Source organism: Choloepus didactylus, chromosome 11 (genome assembly GCF_015220235.1).
Source record: "Choloepus didactylus isolate mChoDid1 chromosome 11, mChoDid1.pri, whole genome shotgun sequence".
In the NCBI taxonomy this organism is placed as follows: domain Eukaryota; kingdom Metazoa; phylum Chordata; class Mammalia; order Pilosa; family Megalonychidae; genus Choloepus; species Choloepus didactylus.
The window spans coordinates 45,519,171-45,538,389 of NC_051317.1; the positions used below are offsets into that span (position 1 = coordinate 45,519,171).

Consider the following 19,219-nt stretch of genomic DNA (forward strand, 5'->3'; position numbering starts at 1 on the left):
TCCCATGGAGGAATGGCCCCGCCCATTCAGGGTGAGCCTTGATCAGTGGAGCCATATAAATGAACTGACTCAAAGAAAAGGAACTCAGTGCAGCTGTGAGTGACATTTTGAATAGGAGCAAGCTTGCTAGAGAGGAACGTCCTGGGAGAAAGCCATTTGGAAACCAGAACTTTGGAGCAGACGCCAGCCACGTGCCTTCCCAGCTAACAGAGGTTTTCCGGATGCCATTGGCCATCCTCCGGTGAAGGTACCCGATTGCTGATGTGTTACCTTGGACGTTTTGTGGCCTTAAGACTGTAACTGTGTAGCAAAATAAACCCCCGTTTTATAAAAGCCTATCCATCTCTGGTGATTTGCATTCTACAGCATTAGCAAACTAGGACACCAGTATATACCCAATATAAATGCATACTTATGTTCTCCAAATATCAAATACAAGAGTGTTCATAGTTATATTATTTTTAATAGAAAACCTAACCTGAACCTAACCCTAACCACAACCGTAATAATAATTAAAATGAATTAATTCAACAAAATGGAATATTTTCAGAAAAGTAATGTTGAGAAACAAACACAATGAATTAATATCTTTGATTCTATTTATATAAAATACAATAGGCAAAATAATCTACTATAGGAGAAGTCAAGATAAAGAAATTACATCTAAGAAGAAGAAGGGACTGTGAAGGTGTAAAAGGCAGATTCTGGAATGCAGGTAATAATCTATTTTAACTAAGAGTCACCTGAGTGTGTTCCATTTGTGATAGTTACTTAGCTGTACACTTAGCAAATGATTTGTGCACTATTACCTATGAATGTCATACTTTAATTAAGAAGTTTAATTTTAAAAAGCCTGTATTTTTTTTTAATTCAGTTTTATTGAAATATATTCACAAACCATACAGTCATCCATGGTATACAATCAACTGTTCACAGTATGATCATATAGTTATGCGTTCATCACCACAATCTATTTCTGAACATTTTCCTTACATCAGAAAGAATCAGAATAAGAATAAAAAATAAAAGTGAAAAGAGAATACCCAAACCATCCCCCCATCCCACCCTATTTGTCATTTAGTTTTTACTCCCATTTTTCTACTGATTTTTTTTCCATTTTTTAACTTTGTTTATCAAAAAATTAAAAACAAACAGGCAAACAACAACCAAAAAAACCCCACAACATTTCAAACAAAGCAATGGATTAAGGAAAACAAATAACCTAAAATAACTACTTTGCTTCCAATATGTTCCTACCATACCTCAAGAAAATTAATAAACCATGTCCAAACAGAGGAGTAAGAAAAACAAATAATCTAAAATAACTACATTGCTTCCAACATGTTCCTACTATACCCCAAGAAAATTAACAACCCCTAAGAAAACAAAGGAATAAGAGAAAAAAATAACCTAAAATAACTCTATTGCTTCCAACATGATCTTACTATATCCAAGAAAGTTTACAAACCATAATCATTCCTGAGCATTCCCACAACATTGAGATTACCCTCCATAGTTTATCTGTTCTTATTAGATTTTCATTCCCCCTCCACCAATTGGTATCTCTAGGTCCCCTACATTCTACAGTACAAAACATTGTACATTTTTCACAGAATTCACATTAGTGGTAACATACAATATCTCTCTTTTTGTGCCTGGAAAAAGCCTGTATTTTTATCCATAGACTAAAACAGGTATCCATGAGCCCAATCAATGGACAATACATGGAAAATAAATAAGGAAACAAGAGAGAAAGGAGCACTCTTCCTTACATTAGAATGCCAACTGATAAAAGCAGAGGAAGAGGTGGAGCTGGAAAACGACCAGTTTACAATAATCATAGCAAAGTCTGATCTGGCAAGTATCATCAATAAATGCTAAATCTAGAAAGGAAATTTAAAGAGGAACCAGAAATTTGCAAAGTCTTGAAGTGTCTCCCCATAGCTTGTTTAATGTGAAAGAGAAAAAAAGAAACTACTGGTGACACCAGACACAACATTGACCGGGTGATCAGAATTAACATCACCTATATGAGTTGGTCAGACATCAAGTGCCTCCATATGCGAGATCCTCAAAAGGATACAATATCACTTATATAATATCCTGGTTGGGGATATTTGTAAAGTAAGGAATTTAACTTTAATCTTGCCCAAGCAGAGTTCTGACCTTTGCCGTCAGCTCCTGGGAGATAATCTCTAACCCCTAGAATTGTCCTGCCTGAAAAGAGTGTCTTTGAATACCTGGGGCATTGGGCCACACCAGGTAGTCTAACAATGTGGTTTAGAGTGGGGGCTTGAGGTCACGTGGTATCACCTCAGTCTCTGGAGGTCAGCATGTGAACAGTTGACCATATTTACATGACCAAGTCCCAGGAAAGGCTCTGGACATCAAGGGTTGAGTGTGCTTTCCTGGTTGGCAATACTCCGCATATCGTCAAACATAATTTCAAAGAGAAGTTAACGCTGTCCTTGACTCTTCCAGGAGAGGAAAACTGGAAGCTCCATGTGTGGAACTCTTCTAGACGCTGCCCCATGCGTCCTTTCCCTTGACTGATTTTGATCAATATCCTTTCACTGTTTTAACCATAACCATGAATATAGCAGCTTTAAGTGAGCACTGTGAGTTCTAACAAATTACTGAATGGAAGCTTGATCTTGGGGACTTTTAACTTACAAGTGGTGTCAGAAGTGAGGGTGGCCTTGTGGATGATTCCCTAACTTTGAAGGATGAAAAACCTGAACTTTATCATGAGGCACACTGATCAAAATTTAGAGACTTTCTATACAATAATTGGCCTGTATCCTTCAACAATGACAATATCAAGCAAGATTTAAACAAAAAGACAAGGCTGAGGAACTGTTCCAGACTGAATAAGTTCAAAGTGACATGACAGTTAAATGCAACATCTGATCTTGGACTGGATCCATTACTGATGGTGATAGGGCATAACTCTAGGGACAGTATCAAGATAATTGACAAGATAGGAATACAGACTGTAGATTATGTGAAAGTATGTATCACTGTAAAATTTACTGAATTTAATACTGTGGTTGTACAGGAAAAGAAACCCTTGTTCCTAGGAAACTCATTGAACTGTTAGGGGTAAAGTTCTCTGAGAGTATGCAATGCTTTCAGAAAGAGCAAGAGAAAAAATGACTAAATAAATCTGACAAAATGTTAGGGGAAAAAAGCCTGAATTTTTACAGTTTAAGTCTATGTATTTTATTATATTTGCCTTGTTGTTTGCCTTGTATTAAATATTCCGGGAGAGTTTGTCCAATTTCTGCTATGTGCCAGACAATTTGAATGTACTGGGGACCAAAAGGTGAATAAACAGACAAAACCTCAGCTCAAAGAGGGTTTAGATTCTAGTGGGAGGTGAGAAAAAAGAAATGAGTATACCTATAAGTAAACAATATCATTGAAGAACATTTAAAAAAACATAGGATGGCATGATAGATACTTCAGGGAAGGGAGCATTATTTTTAATTGGAAGAGATTAAGCACTATGGATAAGAGGAAGATAGCCAGAGAAAGATACGGGAGAAGGACACTTCAGACAGAAGGAGTAGCAAGTTCAAATGTCTTGAGAGAGGCTTAGCACATTTGAGGACAAGAAAGAATAAAAGCACAGCTGGAGAAGGAGGTGGGGTGACATCATATAGGATGTTATATCTTATCACGAGAAGTTAGCTTTTTATTATACATAAAATTGGGACCCATAGGAGGGTTTCTAAGGACAGAAAGAACACTTACTGGTTTATATGTTAAAAAGTTTCTGCTGCATGTAACAAGTTCTCACCCCAGCCCCTTTGTTTGGCACCCTGATGAGTATTTAAAGCCAGATGTGGAAAATGAAAAATAAAAAAAGTTTCTGCTGGCTGATATATGGTACATTATCTGAGGAGTGCATTAGTTGGTGCCAGCCAACTAGAGGAAATCATTGTAGAAAAAAAATCTTAGTGATATGGACCAAGGTAGTTAGGTGATTGGTGGCAACAGAGATAGAATGTAGTGAAAATATTTTAGATACATTTTAGGAGTAGAATGTATAGGACTTGAGGGATAAGGATGAGGAGGCAATAAAGGAAATCTCTGAGGTTTCTGGCTTGTGAAGTAGTGGTATCATTTACTGAGATGACTAACACAAGTTAAATCTGAGCAGAGTAAACGGGTGTGGGAGCTTAAGATGTTTTATAAAGATGGGGTTACCGGAACACACTTATGGGAACCATCCATTAGGGAAGGATATTTGATGATGCAGCAGATTAGGGGGAGGAGTCAGAAAGGGTAAAGATGCTGTGGCAAGGGTCCTCATTCATTATCATTTGAGCAGAGACAAGAGATTAGAGGATAGATGCTAGTTCATATTCAGATTTGGTGAAGGTGACATGAGACAGTTAATTACTAAGCTATTGTTTTAAAAAGTGTTATGATTGAAATGTGAGGCAAGAGCATCAGCTGAGATCCAGGGTGGGTGTGGGAGACGGGTGCTGGACTATTCAGTGTGCAACCTCGGGCAAGTGGGCAAACTTCTCGGACTTCAGTTCACTCTTATTCAAAATGAAGTTAATGACACCCACCCAACCTCAAGTGCAGTAGGCCACAAAGGAGATTTCATACAGAAAAGCAATGAGTACATTCTAAGGTTCCTGAAAAGACTTCAGTTTAACCTGGTTGACTCTACACAGAGTTGCTTCCTCTAGCGTTTGGCTTTGAGCTATAACCGACATAGTTCTCTGAGTAAATTAGCAGACCACAATGGGAGCAGAAAAGCAGAGAAGTCTTCTGGCAAATTTTTGATTAATGTGAATAAAGAAAAAGAAAGGGAGGAAGAGAGGGAAGGAAAGACGGACGGAAAGTCTCTTGTCAAGGGGAAAACTCTCCATATTTACAAGAAGGCACGTGACTATCCATTTCTACCCAATCATCTCACCCACCACCCCTCACAAGCCTACTGCTAACTTCAGCATGGATCCCACATTATTATATGTATTTACTTATGAAGGTGACAGTGATCCTCCATCACATTCAACAGGTAAAAATCAAATCCTAAAATTCAAGCCCTTCCCTCATGCTCTCCATGTGAATATACCCAAACTTCTTAAATATATTTTTATTTACACATTTTTCTAACTCTTTTTAAGCAAATACCTTCCTTGCATTTGTCCTAACCAGGTCAATACCTGTAACACTACTAATATTAGTAATCCAGTATTTAAAAAATAACTTATTTAAACATTGTGTGTATCTCCCAAATTCTCATAATTCCAAACTTAGACAATGCATTTTCACCCATACTAATTTTGTCTTTTTTTTTTCTGAAATTTCAGGGTTCCATGATTAAAACTGTATGAAAGGAACCGAATTCTTAAATAAGTCAGTAAGTTAATTAAACTAAAATTTGAATTCAAGTATATATTTTTATTCAATACTTTCTGTAAAATGTTTCAGTGTACTAGGTCTCCATGTTATACTTTATAGAAAAAAAAACACATTGTATTAAATTCAGTGACATCTGTTTTGTCCATTGAAACATTCTTGGCCAAAATTTGCCACTTTTGCACTTTATAAGAATGCTATTTTCTGTGTAGTTTTTGTTTAATTAACTGCAAAAAATCACAGAAAACTTAGTGATATTGGATGGAAATTAATATACAGAAAAGTAAATTCTGGTGTGTGCAGGAAAAATGTGTACTCTGATAAACATCTGAGTGAATGCATTTTCAATGAAGAGCAGGCACTCAGTTGAGCATTTAGATAGAGTTGGAAGATCAATAACAATAAATACAACCTGGTTTGAAGCAATTGTTATTTTAAATATTTTATCTCTCTCAGAAAATCAGATTTTTTTTTGGCTTAATAAATTAGGGGCATAAACTTGCATTAGCTAAGAATAAACTATTCTTGTAGAGCTTATTGCTTAAAAAAATACAGCCTTTTTGTTGAGCTAACGTGTTTCTTTATCATTTTAAATGTTTGGCACTTCCTTTAGTAAAAGAATGGGTATCATTCCCAGGATGCTGACAGGGTGTCCTAGTTTACTTCTTTCTGAAAGCCACAATTTTACACTCGGAAGAGTCAGCAATTCCAGGAGGCTAATACCAAATTTAAGTGTTAAAAATACTTTCTTTACATACACATAAATTCTCCTTAGCACTAGACTGGAAATGGAATGAGATGTATTTTTCCTGAGATGCAGCAAACTATTCATAACTGTTACATATCTCCAGAATCACACATGGAGCTGCATTTGAAGTTGGTGAAAGCACCTCATTGGAAATGGCATTCATGACATTGCAATTTCAAACCATGGGATTCATGTAGTACTGATTCTTCTCAGATTTTGGATGCCCAACCCGCAGCCCCCGCCCCTTTTTAATACTCAGGTGAGTATTAAATTGCTCAAAGTAAACTTTCCTTAATAAAACTCCCAGAAATTCTGTTTAAAAATCTGAAACAAGTTATTTTAAACTGTACTTTAAATAATATGTTCACAAACTCCAGAAAAATAATGGACTTTAGCTATCAGAGACAATGCAATAAATTTGCAAGTGATATTCTAAATAGTATCATCTCATAGATGTAGGCAATCAACATAATTAAAGGAAGTAGGTGTTGAGGGAAAATAACACATTATCTTCATAAAGAGCTATATACATTGATTCTTACATTTGCTCCTTCAGTACTTGACAGTATAGAGTTGGCACACTATTCAAGTAATATTCATGACCTTTAAACTGTCTTCAAGAATGACCTACATGATGACTGTCATCTGTGACATTTCAGAGAGGAGGTGTGGATTTAGTCTTTGTTACCAAGGATGAAGAATAGAGGCTATAATAATCAGGCATTTTCTTTAGGAGTCATATAAGGTGAACTGGCATTGGGGAAAGAAGGTGATTGAGGACTGGGAGAGATTAAGGAGGGAAGAGATTGGTGGATTCAAGAATGGCAGAAGGAGAAAACATAAATCTTTAGAAATATAATAATCAGAATTGTCAATATGTTATGTAGAGTTGCAAACAGAAAAACCAAAGGAAGAACACATAAATGTAGGAAAGAAAAGACTGAAGAGTGACAAAAGAGATGAAATATGGCAGAACATAAAGAATGAAACAGAGTCGAAAATGAGTTGAGAGGAGACAGACAATAAAAACAAGGAAGAACTAGACTGATCTATTGACTTGTAGAGATACCTTTGATCTAATATTACATAAAAATATGCAATACTGTAATATGGATAAAAGTATACCTTTAATTTAAAACAGAAAAGAAAAGAAAATTGAAAAAAAAATCTATGTGAATATATCATAATATATTCATAAGTATATGTGTATAATGTGTATAATATGCATGTGTGTATAAATGTATATATACATGTGCATGCATATATTTATTCAATATAAGAGAAAGGTGTAGCTAGGTAAAAAAATAAAGGTCATTAAACTTTATCATTTGACTTGTTAAAATGGCAATGGATCACTTTATCACTGAAAGAATTAGCATAAAAACAATAAATGAGAAAACCAAACACAAGAGAAAATACAATGACACTTGTTTCTGTGTCAGTGATGGACATGTGGCTCTTAATCAATGCCAGGTGCTGGATGCCCAGTCAAAGTCTTTAGGAACAGACGAGGTGTTGATGCAATCTCAGCAAGCTTATGCCTCCACACTTAGCTAAAGTTACCCTCAAAAGCCCTGGTTCACTGGACTTTTGTTATTACATGAAATTCAGTTTAGTTGAATGGGATACTCTGATCAAGAATATGGAAGCTTAGTTGGAATTTGTTGCAGTGCCAGTGAAATCACCAACAAGACACATCAGGGAAGAATGGTGCAACTTATTTATCTGGTTGTTTGTCCTGGTAGGATTGGCTCCCACTGTTAGAACCATGTGCTGAAAAGGGCTTTGTATAGTTTTGAAAGAAACTATATTCCCAGGACATTTTAAAGATTGAAATAAAATTGTAATGAATGACATATCATTAGATGCTTTGCCTTACCCTATTCTCTTATTTTTTTTATGAACATTCTCTTAAATGTTATGATTTAAACATTAGAAAAAGCTATTTTCTCATGGAGGATAACTTTTTCCCCATTTGATAGTTTTGGGGAGGATAAGTAGCATCTCAAAGTCAATTGTTTAAAAAATAGAAAAGGAAAAGCATGCAGATATTATTATTCCAAGTCCATCTTCATCCATCATACCTGGTTATAATCTTGTCTGTAAACTAAAGAATGTTCTATCATTATTAAACTTTGTGTGTTTTTTAGCAGTATATCTCAAAAGGTGAATAAATATTTCACTTATTGCAAAAGTAAAAGGAGACGAAAGGTGAGGAGACTGTTTATTTTGCTATGTGTTCTGCATTTTACTTTGTTATTTGTTTGCATAGTTACATAAATGAATAATCTACTTAATAGAGCTGTATTTGGACACAGGAATCAGATGTCCAATAAATCCATATAAATAGCAGTATAAAATAAATATAACTTATAAATATTAGGGAAAAGAAAGTATACATTGGGTAGGATAAATCATTTTCTTTCATTTTTGATGATTATAGCCTATCTTCTCTTTTAGGAAACTAGCCTTCAGGATTGACATCATGATTTTCCCATCAATTTAGTGTTAAATGACTAATTATGTCAGGTTAGTAGTAGAATTATTACATCCTTCTCAGAAAATTCATAAGTTCTGTTGTTAACAAAAAGGTGAAATTTAATATACCCCAGTACACTGGTAGTATTTATTTCCTATTGCTGCTGTAACAAATTACCCCAAACTCAGCAGCTTAATACAAAGTGGTTACCTTACAGTTTTGTAGTTCAGAAGTCTGACACAGGTCTCAAAATGCCTGTGGGCCCATGTTAGAGGTTGCCTGTGGTCCTTGGTGCAACCTCATCCTCACTGTTAAACCAAGCAAAGCAGGCAGAATCCTCCTTACATGACCTCTGACCTCCTCTTTGCCCCACTCTTTTACTTTTAAAGATTCTGTGATTCTATTGGGCCCACCAGAATAACCCAGGTTCATCTCCCTATTTAAAGTCAGCTGATTAACAACATTAATTTTATTTACAACCTTCATTCCCCTTTGCTGTGTTACTTCACATAGTCACATGTCCCTGTATTAGGAAGTAGCCATCTTTGGAGGAGATTATCCCAGCCTTCGTGTACTTCCACGCGGCACTTACACATTATTTAAATTGTTCAAAATATTGTTATCATGTCTCTCCTAAAACTGAACTTCAGAAACTGCATCACTTAATTGACCTGATATTATAAAACTTTCCAAGTGAAGAATGGTGGATGAAGAGCTAGTTACTCAAGCTATTATCCTTTTAGGCTAAGAAACTGTGTGAGTATTAAGTCAGAAGTTTCTGTGCATGTGTGGCTTTTGTAATAGTTATGGGAAGGAATGCCTTAAGTGGTGTCAGCATCGCAGATATGATCTTCCTAATATAGTGATCTTGAGTATTTCCTTAAATATCAGTTTCCCAGCTTTATAGTCGCCTCATACTTGCAGCTAACACTGCAGATTTATTTCTCAGTTCTTAATAATGTCTCTAGCTCTTGCAGGGATGAGCATAAATCACTAGTAACACGGCAAAGTGAAAACACTGAGGCCCTTAATCGGATATTGGCTGGAGGAAACTTTTCATATCTCATCTATTCTTCTTTTGTTGTTAATTATTTTTAGAGTACTTTTGGTTTGACAGAGAACAATACCCAAAGAGTTACCAGTAAATGAGATGTATTTTATGTTGCAAATTAACCATATCTGAAAAACAATAATTGCAACATCATATTTCAGGAAAAGCCAACATATAAATCAGAACACAACAACTACATTAATGAATGGAAACCAAACATAATTAAACCAATAAATCTGTGGCAATGTTTTTTTCTATGACATCAAAAATCCTTCCAGTTCTTCCTAATATCAGACTCACATTGAATCTAAAATGATTATTATAAATACGAATAGTAAGCAACCATGCTGAATAAGGTCATTCAAAGATGAACATTGAAAAAAAATAAGGAAATGGCTCATTTATACCCTAAAATGAAAATGCTCATAATGCATATAGTGTATGTATTTATATATGTTTGGGAGTTTCCATTTCAATATTTTAATATATTGGACATTCTCCACCTTGGAATTCATCTTTCTCTGGCTTCCCAAAGACTTGAATCACTAGTGTTTTCTTCCTCCCTATTTAATTACTACTTTCAGTGGCTTGATTGTTTCTTCTTTATCTTCCCAATCTATGGTGTTGGGTTGCACCAAAGCTTGGTCCTTGGGTCTTTCCCCTTTTCTCTTAACACTTATTCAGTGTCTTGGCTTATACATGATCTAAGAGCAATGGCTCCTGATTTTATATCTTGAGAACCAATCTCGCCCCTGAATTTCAGACTTGTGTTCTCGATTGCCAGTATGACATCCCCATTTGGACATCTCAATCTAAAAATGTCCAATACTCAGTTCTTTATAACTTCCGTCCCCATCCCTTCCCCTGACAAACCTGCTTCTCCCAATTGTTTCCATTCTTAGGGAATAGCAGCTCCATCCTTCCAGTTGTTCAAGGTAAAGCAAACAAAGTAAAGTAATAAAAGTAGAAAGTAAAGTAAAGTAATAAAAGTAGAATTACCCTTTCTCTCCCCAACTTGTCTATATCCTATACCATATCAAGTCCTGTCAGCTTTATGTTAAAGACAGATAGAGACCATCCAACCTTCTTTTACCACCTCCACTGCTGCCACTCAGGTCCATTTCATCATCACTTAGCTCCAGGATTATTGAATTGGATTCTTAACTGGACTCCCTGCTTCTGTCCTTGCTCCCCTTTAGTCTAACAGCAGTGCAGTGTCCAGAGGGTCTTGTTATTATATAAATCAGATCATGTCATGTCTATGCTCAGAAATATCTAATGCTGTCTCAGCTGTTTATGTAAAATCTGAAGTCCTCACTCTAAGCTCCAGGATATCTCTTAATGGTGTCTCCTCCGATGCTGCCTTTTTGTCACTTTGCTTCACACTGGCCTTCTTGCTATTCCCCTAATAGGCCAGGCATGTTCCACCCTGAGGGCTTTTGTTCTTGTTTTTTGCTGTGCCTGGAATATGGTTCTCGAGATATCAACATTGTTCATATCACCCCTTCCTCCAGGCTTCCATTCAAAGTTACCTTCTCTGTTACAGTTTCCTCCTTAACAATGATCATTTCCTGCAAATGTGATATAATATTAGTTATTTTCCTTGCTTACCATCTTTCTACCCACATAGAATGCAATTTCTGTCAATTAAGGAATAAATGTAGAATTATAATTTAGTATTTAATGAGTTATAATTTAATATTCAATTTTTCTGTTTTAAAAAATAAAAGTAGAATTGCAATAACCAGAATTAAAATCTTACTGAAGATTCTTTTGAAATTGGTTTACCCTTTGACCTTAATATTATTATTTTCATTATTATTATATTGTTATCAATAGTATTCATCTATTGCTAAGTTAAATCAAACCATTGGCCAACCAGTGGGGTCTCTATAAAAGCAGCAAAATAACGTACAGCCAAAATATTTTTTTGGTTTTTATCTGCCACTGCTCACTTAAATTATAACATATGCTACAGTAGAAACTATTAATTTCACATGATTTTTAAAAAACAAATTAAAACATAGAAAAATTGGGGGAAGACACACATTTTCATCTTAATACTTGGTCTAACCTAAATGGATTTCTGTAAGTCATTTTTAAAATCACAGTGCACGTAAAACTTTGTACTCAGTTTTAATATACTATATAAAATTTCCATGATTTTGTTATTCAGATTGATTTAAATTTTTAAATTTAATTTTAACTTCTTGAGGGATTTCTTCATTTTCTTTTCTGTCTCTCACAGTGGAATGCAAATTGCAAAACTGGTATATTAATTTTCATTTTCACCAAGAATAAATGTAAGTACTAGTTTTAACACACCTATGTAAACATTGGTTTTAAGACATTATAATATGTTGATTCTATTGGTTAAAATAGTATCCTGCCTCCATTTATAGCCCTTCAAAAACTGAATTTGACCTGGATGGATATTTTTGTTTAAAATACTTTTAGCATGAGATTGACTGACTGAATGTAATTGGATCAAGTGCAACTTGTCAGCCAAATCTGATTGTGCCATAGTCCTATGTACCCCAAAGGCCTCAGTATAAATGATGATAAATACCTATTTGAGGGTCCTTCTGATCATCTAAATAGAAAATGAAAAGGATATAATAGTTGAATTCCTGTTTAAAGGAGACATCTGCATAAGCCTGAATTCATTTTGCCAGCATTTCATCTACCATATTCTACGCATTGTGAATACAATCTCAAATAAATCTTAGTTATGGAACTCAAGGAGCTCAGATAAATGAAGTTTTTGTTTTATTCAAATATTTCACTCAAATTCTTCCAGGGATTGAATTATGCTCATTTTCTTCTCAGGTTACAAGGAAGTTTTCTAAATTGATATAGCCCAGCAATGTACAAGTCTACATATCAGAATGTTCTGGTATCCACAGAAGCAACATTCAGGCATGTCAGGATGCATGAGAGAAAACATATCTGTTCTATGTTCCCACATGTCCCCTGGTGAAGAATATTCTAGCAACCTTCCTTCTGTCCATTTATTTTCCTGGATATATCTTCTTGCAACTTGTACAGTGCTTAAAAATCAAAACACTATCAGCAGAGTTAAAGATATTAAATTATTTAATTTGTATCGGCCTTCTCTTTCCTCTTTGTAAAAAGAAATTTTAATAGGGGATTACTTAAATGATGATACTTTATCTGTACAATCCCATGTGACAATCAATATGCTTAACAGTCAATATGGTGAAGGCGGCCAGCAATTCAAAATACCCTGACCTAAAGAGAGGAAAAAGCACTCCTGGAACTAAACCTGAGCTAAATATCAGGCCTGTGCATATTTGCATATTGGGTGAGATGGTTTGGGAGCTATGTAACTCCCAAAAATCATGTTCTTAAACTTAATCCATTACTAATGGCATCAACCTATTGTAAGCAGGAACTTTTGATGAGTTTCCTTCATTAAGGTGTGGCCCAAGTCAGTCAGGATGGGCTTAGGTCCTATGATTGGAGTCCTGTATAAGCAGAATGAAATTCAGATAGACAAGGAGAAAGCCACCAGAAGCAAGAAGCTGAAGATCGTTGGAACACAGAAGAGGTGGCAGAAGACAGGAGAGGTCGCCATACACTGCTATGTGACAGAGGAGCCAAAGACCAAGGATTACTGGCCATCAGCCCCAGAATACCAGTCTTTGGGAAGAACTGTTTTGATGATGCCTTGATCTGGACTTCATCTAGCCTCAAATTTTCAGCCAATAAATTCCTGTTGTTTAAGCCAACCCATTGCATAGTATTTTCTTGAGTAGCCAAGGAAACTAAAATATTGGACTCTTGTAAAAAAAAAAACAAAAACAAAAAACAAAGATCCTGTATAACACACATGGAAGACTGTCCAAGCTATAATATTAGTTGACTGTATCATCAAATTGTGTTTTCTTTATGTAAAAATGTTTACGTACATATGTGTATTTTAATGTATGTACCTCTATCTATATAACTACATATTTACTTTATGTCTATATTTGATTATATAATTGTATAATGATATCCATATTGGTCTATTCAAAGAAAAAATCATTTAAAAATATACACCAAGCTAGTAATAAAAGTTACTGTTGAACAGTGAATTTCAAGCACATTCTGTTCTACATTTCTTTATTTTTACAAAATAGATAAGTGGATGATGTGGTGAAGGGTGGAAATAAGACAGAAAATTAAGATCTATCTGTAATTTACAATCACATGTTTCAAACTGAAGATGCTCTATTTTCATCCATTAAGAAATACTTTCAAAATAAGACTATCTTATATATGATTTTAATCCACACTAAAATTTGACTGTGCTGAAGCAATTCTCAAAGAAATCACTAAAGACATTATATCTATGATAATTTACAAACATTTGTGTAGATATTTATAATTTACAACCCATTTTTAAACTTTTCATTATTTGTATCTCTTACCTACTTTTATCCCCTTTACAGATGAGGAAAATAGCCTACAGACAAGTAGCAAGTAACTGGAGTAAACCCTGGCAGGATTCACATTCTACCATGTCTTTAAATCAAGTTCAGTGCTTTTTTCCCATTGTGCTACACATCACCACCTGTTGAGAACTGTGATTTTTAAATTAAAATGCTTTTTTCTTGTGTAGCCTTTGAAAGGAGCCTTTGAATGCTATGAGCAATCCTCTGCAAATAGACTGCACCCCTCCTCCAACACCCACACGTGCACATACTCCAGAAAATTTGGCGAAAGCAATTGTAAAGAGAATAGGTATCTCTCATTGATTTAGTATTTATATTAAAGGGTCATCTGAAAAACATATTGAAGTCAACACTGTCTTCTCCCTCAACACCTACATGGTCTTTCTCTCAGCTTACATTCCCTCTTGTCCCTCAAAGTGTTAGCAAATGATTATACAGCTCTTGTCTCAGTTTACAGCAAAAAAAAAAAAAATGGCATTGATAAACTCTTCCACAGTATTGTGCCACGGACCTAATGATCTGCAAGCAGAAACCCTATCAATGCAAGAGAAGGGAGACCGTACCTGGAGCACCCAAACTGCACTTCACAGGAGCAGTTAACTACTCAAACAGCACATTCACCACCCTTCTCTGTATACATCCTTTGGTTTTACCTCTAACAGTGGCTTTCAGTGGGAGGAGGGATGTGGTTTTGTCACCTCAAGGTACATTTAACATATCTGGAGACATTTTTTCATTGCCACAATTTTGGGCTGCTGCTACTGGCATCTACTAGGTAGACATCAGGGATGCTGCTAAATACCCCACAATACACAGGACGGTGCCCCATGACAAAGTATTATCAAGCCCAAAATATCAATAGCATTGAGGTTAAGACTCCCTGATCTAGAATGTAGGTCTATAGACATTTATAATGCAACTATAAAGAAGACATATAATTAAGCAAACTAAAGAGTGAAGTTTTCTACCTATAAGAAAACACAAAGGAACACCTTACATGAACTGCCTTTACTCACCTAATCTGTTTCTCTAGCTTTGTATCAGAATATGGATCCCAGATAAGTACATTTTTTTCCACTTCAATAAAGGCAATACATTTTAGCCTAGATCTGTTCCAGTATACATGCATGTTTAGATTTGAAATGACTATTAGGTCATGTTGCAAATGTAAATATACAAGGTTATCATCAACAAGACAATTACAGGACAGGTGGGACACAGATTTGTAAATATGTAGTTTGTACTCATCAGACCACAAAAACCCAAAACAAACCACAATAATGGTGTTTATATCAGCCATGGAATAAATACTTTATATTTGCTATACATACAGACCCCTTCATCTTAAGAATTTATAAAGTTGGACTGAATGTTTTCATACTTCCACTGTATCCATCTGAAATAAGTCATTAGGAGACATAATGCACAATGTATACATTTTATTCAGGCATTGGTTGCTATTGCCCATGCTTGCAACTGCTATAGCTAATTATATTGAACAGACACAGGATACAGTTGCAGCTAGAGTTACTTGCCACTTACTCTCCTTCTACTGTTATTTTCTCCTTTCCTATTGGGTTACCTTCAGTTGGACATTTCAGTTGCACCTAAAATAGCAAATCCCCTTTTCTACCTACAGTGTTTACAGGCTAGGAAAGGAGGAAACATAACTGGACCATTAGCTGCTTTTTATGCTTTACTTTCTTTCTCTGAAATTAGCTGCCTATGCAAAAAAAGTATCATAACTATGGTTTATAAAATGCTTATCTACATGGGCCTTATTAAGTGAATAAATGGCTTGACACACATGAGGTGAATTTATTGTTAGGAAATCCAGAATAAATGCACTAACAGGAGACTTGAAGGAAACTGGAGTAATTATTAGTAGTTGGGACCAGGGTTAGGCTATGGGAATAATTCTCTCTAGTATCACATCACCCTGCCCTCTTTCTCCCACATCCAGCAAGGCAAACAGAAGATCTAGTCTGGAGCTCAAACTCTTGATTTAGAATTCAATATTTTTTTGATAAGACAAGTACAGTAAAACAGGGGAGAACAATTACTGCAGAAGTAAAGCCCCCTGCTTTGTAAAATCTGTGGGTGATCCCAGAGTGGAAAATAAAGGTTTGAAAACACAGTCAGAGCCTATAGTTAGTATTTTGGCTGCATAACAAAATCTTTCTCTGATCTGTCTCTGTGCTTAAAGCAGCGATGCCATCACCTGAGCAATCTGAAGACCATAATAATTTCAGCCAAGATTTTCATTTTATTTTCTCTTGTTTTTCATCAGGGAAAGCGCAAAGAGGATTAACTCTTTATTAAACTGAAAGTTCATTAAATACAACAGCCACTGAAATAAGAAAATATTTTAATAACTCTAGTTAATAAAATTCTCTTTTTTTCACCTGTTACATATGAGGGGTTTCCCCAGTTTCACATCTGTACCACAACACACACCCACACACAAGCACACACATGCAAGCATACATAAAGCATAATTTTACCTTGTTTTTAAGACATGGAAATTAAGATGAAATAACAGTTCTTCCCACTTAAACAAATCACAATCAGGAAGTTAATAAAGGGAAATGAATCAGAGTTAACAAATAAAAGAGCAGATTCTGAAGATGGGGGTTACTGGCCGTAGAAGGCTATCTAATTTCATTTCATGCATTATTTATAGTGCCCTTTAAAAGAAGTAAAAGTTTTCTCTTAAACCTTAATAAGCATTTATGGAAGCGATTCATGGAAAAAAAAAAAAAAAAGAAAGAAAGGGAGTGAGAAAGAAAATAAAAAATGAGCCTTGCTCTACTGCAGTTTCAGTGCTCACAATATCGTGTAATTTTAGAGGATACTGGAAAGGCAATAATTAAAATGCACTGTCGAGATTCCAATTTCAATGTCCCTGTTTTTATCCTGACAATGCTTTCCCTCACTTTTGCACATAGATACGCCTGAGAGCTCACTTTGATGCCATCACTATTCAAATGCGCCTTGCAGAGTATCCTTCCAACTTCTTCAGGGGCAGGGCAGATAACAACACATTCACCGAGAAACATAAACAGAGAGCCAGCTGGCTTATCACACTCGCATTCCATAGGCTCGACTGCAACATTTCCGGAGAAGAAAATAAAACCGTACACTAGCAATCAGGCTTAAGGCATCTGCTACAACTTTCCCATTAGCACCAGATTCTGTGTGAAACCAATATCCGAGAGCACGGTTTCACCAAATATTGTTTTGACTCGCCACTAGGTAAGCAGCTCCACTGTAGAAAAAGATTCATGTCACTACATAGGAAAGTGTCATTTATAGAAGCCTTACCTTGGTTGACTTGCCCTAAGTGGTGGAAAGGAACTTAATGTATGAGAAGCAAAAGAGGGGACTTTCCCAGAGCTCACGGCGCAGCTGCTCCGGGTCCTCGGAGAGCCCCAGACTCCAGCTCCGCGCTCCTGCTAGCCTGGGGCTGCGAGGCTCCGTCTTCTGCAGCTCCGGAGCGCGCCTCTGATTGGCTGGCAGAGCCTGTCTGCCTGATCCTCTCCTCTCTGTCTCTCCTCCTTCCTCCTCTCCCTGGCTCTCCTGTCCGCTCCTTTTCCCTTCGGCCTCCTTCCTTTCTCCCCACCTCCTTCCCCCCCCCCCCATCATACCTACTTTGGTACTACACAAATTTTATAGCCCAGAGAAAGGACACCCTTTGGCCCCCTCAGCAAGGTCATGTGGGAAGCAATCTCATTAATAATAATAAATAAATAAAAATAAAATCCCGGTCCAACGGCATCCTCTTTAGTATCGGAGCTCTTGAAAAAAATGAAGGCCAGGACTCGGTGACAGTTTAGACCATCAATGCTCTGCGGGGGAGAGGAAACTGGGGGGCGAGAAGGGGTTTGACTGTCACATGGAGCGGGAGTATACGACGGGAGGGAACGAGAAAAAGCAGGCAGGGCAGGCACTGATGTGGCAAGCTGGTAATAAATTTTCATATTTCCGTACAAAGTCGTCACAGCCTGCTAAACATTCAACCGCTGGCTCATTCATCAGCGATCCATAATCCGGACGTAGCCGGGAGACTTGGCTAGAGTGATGCCCTTTAATGCCTTACCCCAAAGTGCTCAAGGCATGGAGGGTTTCTATTAGATAGATCTCCCTGTGGAGGTCAGCATTATATTTGTAAAGATGAATAGGAACTGCAGTGCCTTTCCAACCCCTCTACTTGTGCCAGGAAAACTCGCACACGCACGCGCGCGCGCACACACACACACACACAAACTTCTCACCTCCATATCACTCCGGAATAGTTTGAAATGCACATAGCTTCTTAGAACAGGAATTTAGGGGGCCTGCTTGCTGTATTTAAAATTGATGAGAATAACTGAAATAACTTCAGGACTTATTCCCAACAGAAAGTCACCCATACTCACAGATTGAGAACATCAAGCATCCCCATTTAAAGCCCTTGTAGTTAACAAGAGTAGGAGTCTTTCTAAATTGAAAGATTGTTCCAAGGGTCTCTTAGCAGATAGATACATAACTATACAAGATCATCAGCCATTGAAACCACGAACAGAGCAGGATCATTTGCTCTGGTTGGTTCATAAAAACTATGTATGGCCAGGTTGAGAGGTTCAAAGGAGGAAAAACAAACAAACAAAAAAAAAAAACAACAACAAAAAAAACTTAGGCATAAGAGACCTGGTGTTTGAGAGGGGCCAGACTCTCTAAAAGGCCAGAAGGCGAGGATTCAAATGCTAACTTGGACTTTTCCTCCATGCCTGAACCTGAGTAAGCTGTTTTGCTTCTCTGAATCCCAGAAGCTTTTTTTAAAATTCTAAATGGTAATCCTCACTTCAGAGGTTCTCTGTGAGGATTAAATAACAGTGTAATTATGCCTAATCCTCACTAAAATTTTAATAAAGTTTTATTAATTTCTAATCATCCTCCCCTTTTCTCTTCTCTTGACCTGAGAAAGGTCAAAGAGACCAAGAAGATAAGGTAAGTGATAGAATTTTAAAGAGTCACAGAGAGAGCATTTGGAATCCTCTTGAGTTCTATTTGACTATCTTTATTTAGCTTGAGTAATGTGAAATGTGGAGGGATTTAAT

General features: G+C 36.4%; 1 protein-coding gene across 1 annotated transcript in view; it reads right to left on the reverse strand.

The window, feature by feature from the left end:
* The window catches only part of CDH18 (cadherin 18), a 510,079-nt gene extending 492,512 nt beyond the window's left edge, over positions 1–17,567 (reverse strand). The window contains exon 1 of the mRNA XM_037799296.1: positions 17,445–17,567. The gene's annotated coding sequence lies outside the window, so the exon portion shown is untranslated. The remainder of the gene's footprint in view (positions 1–17,444) is intronic.
* Positions 17,568–19,219: the final 1,652 nt, after the last annotated feature.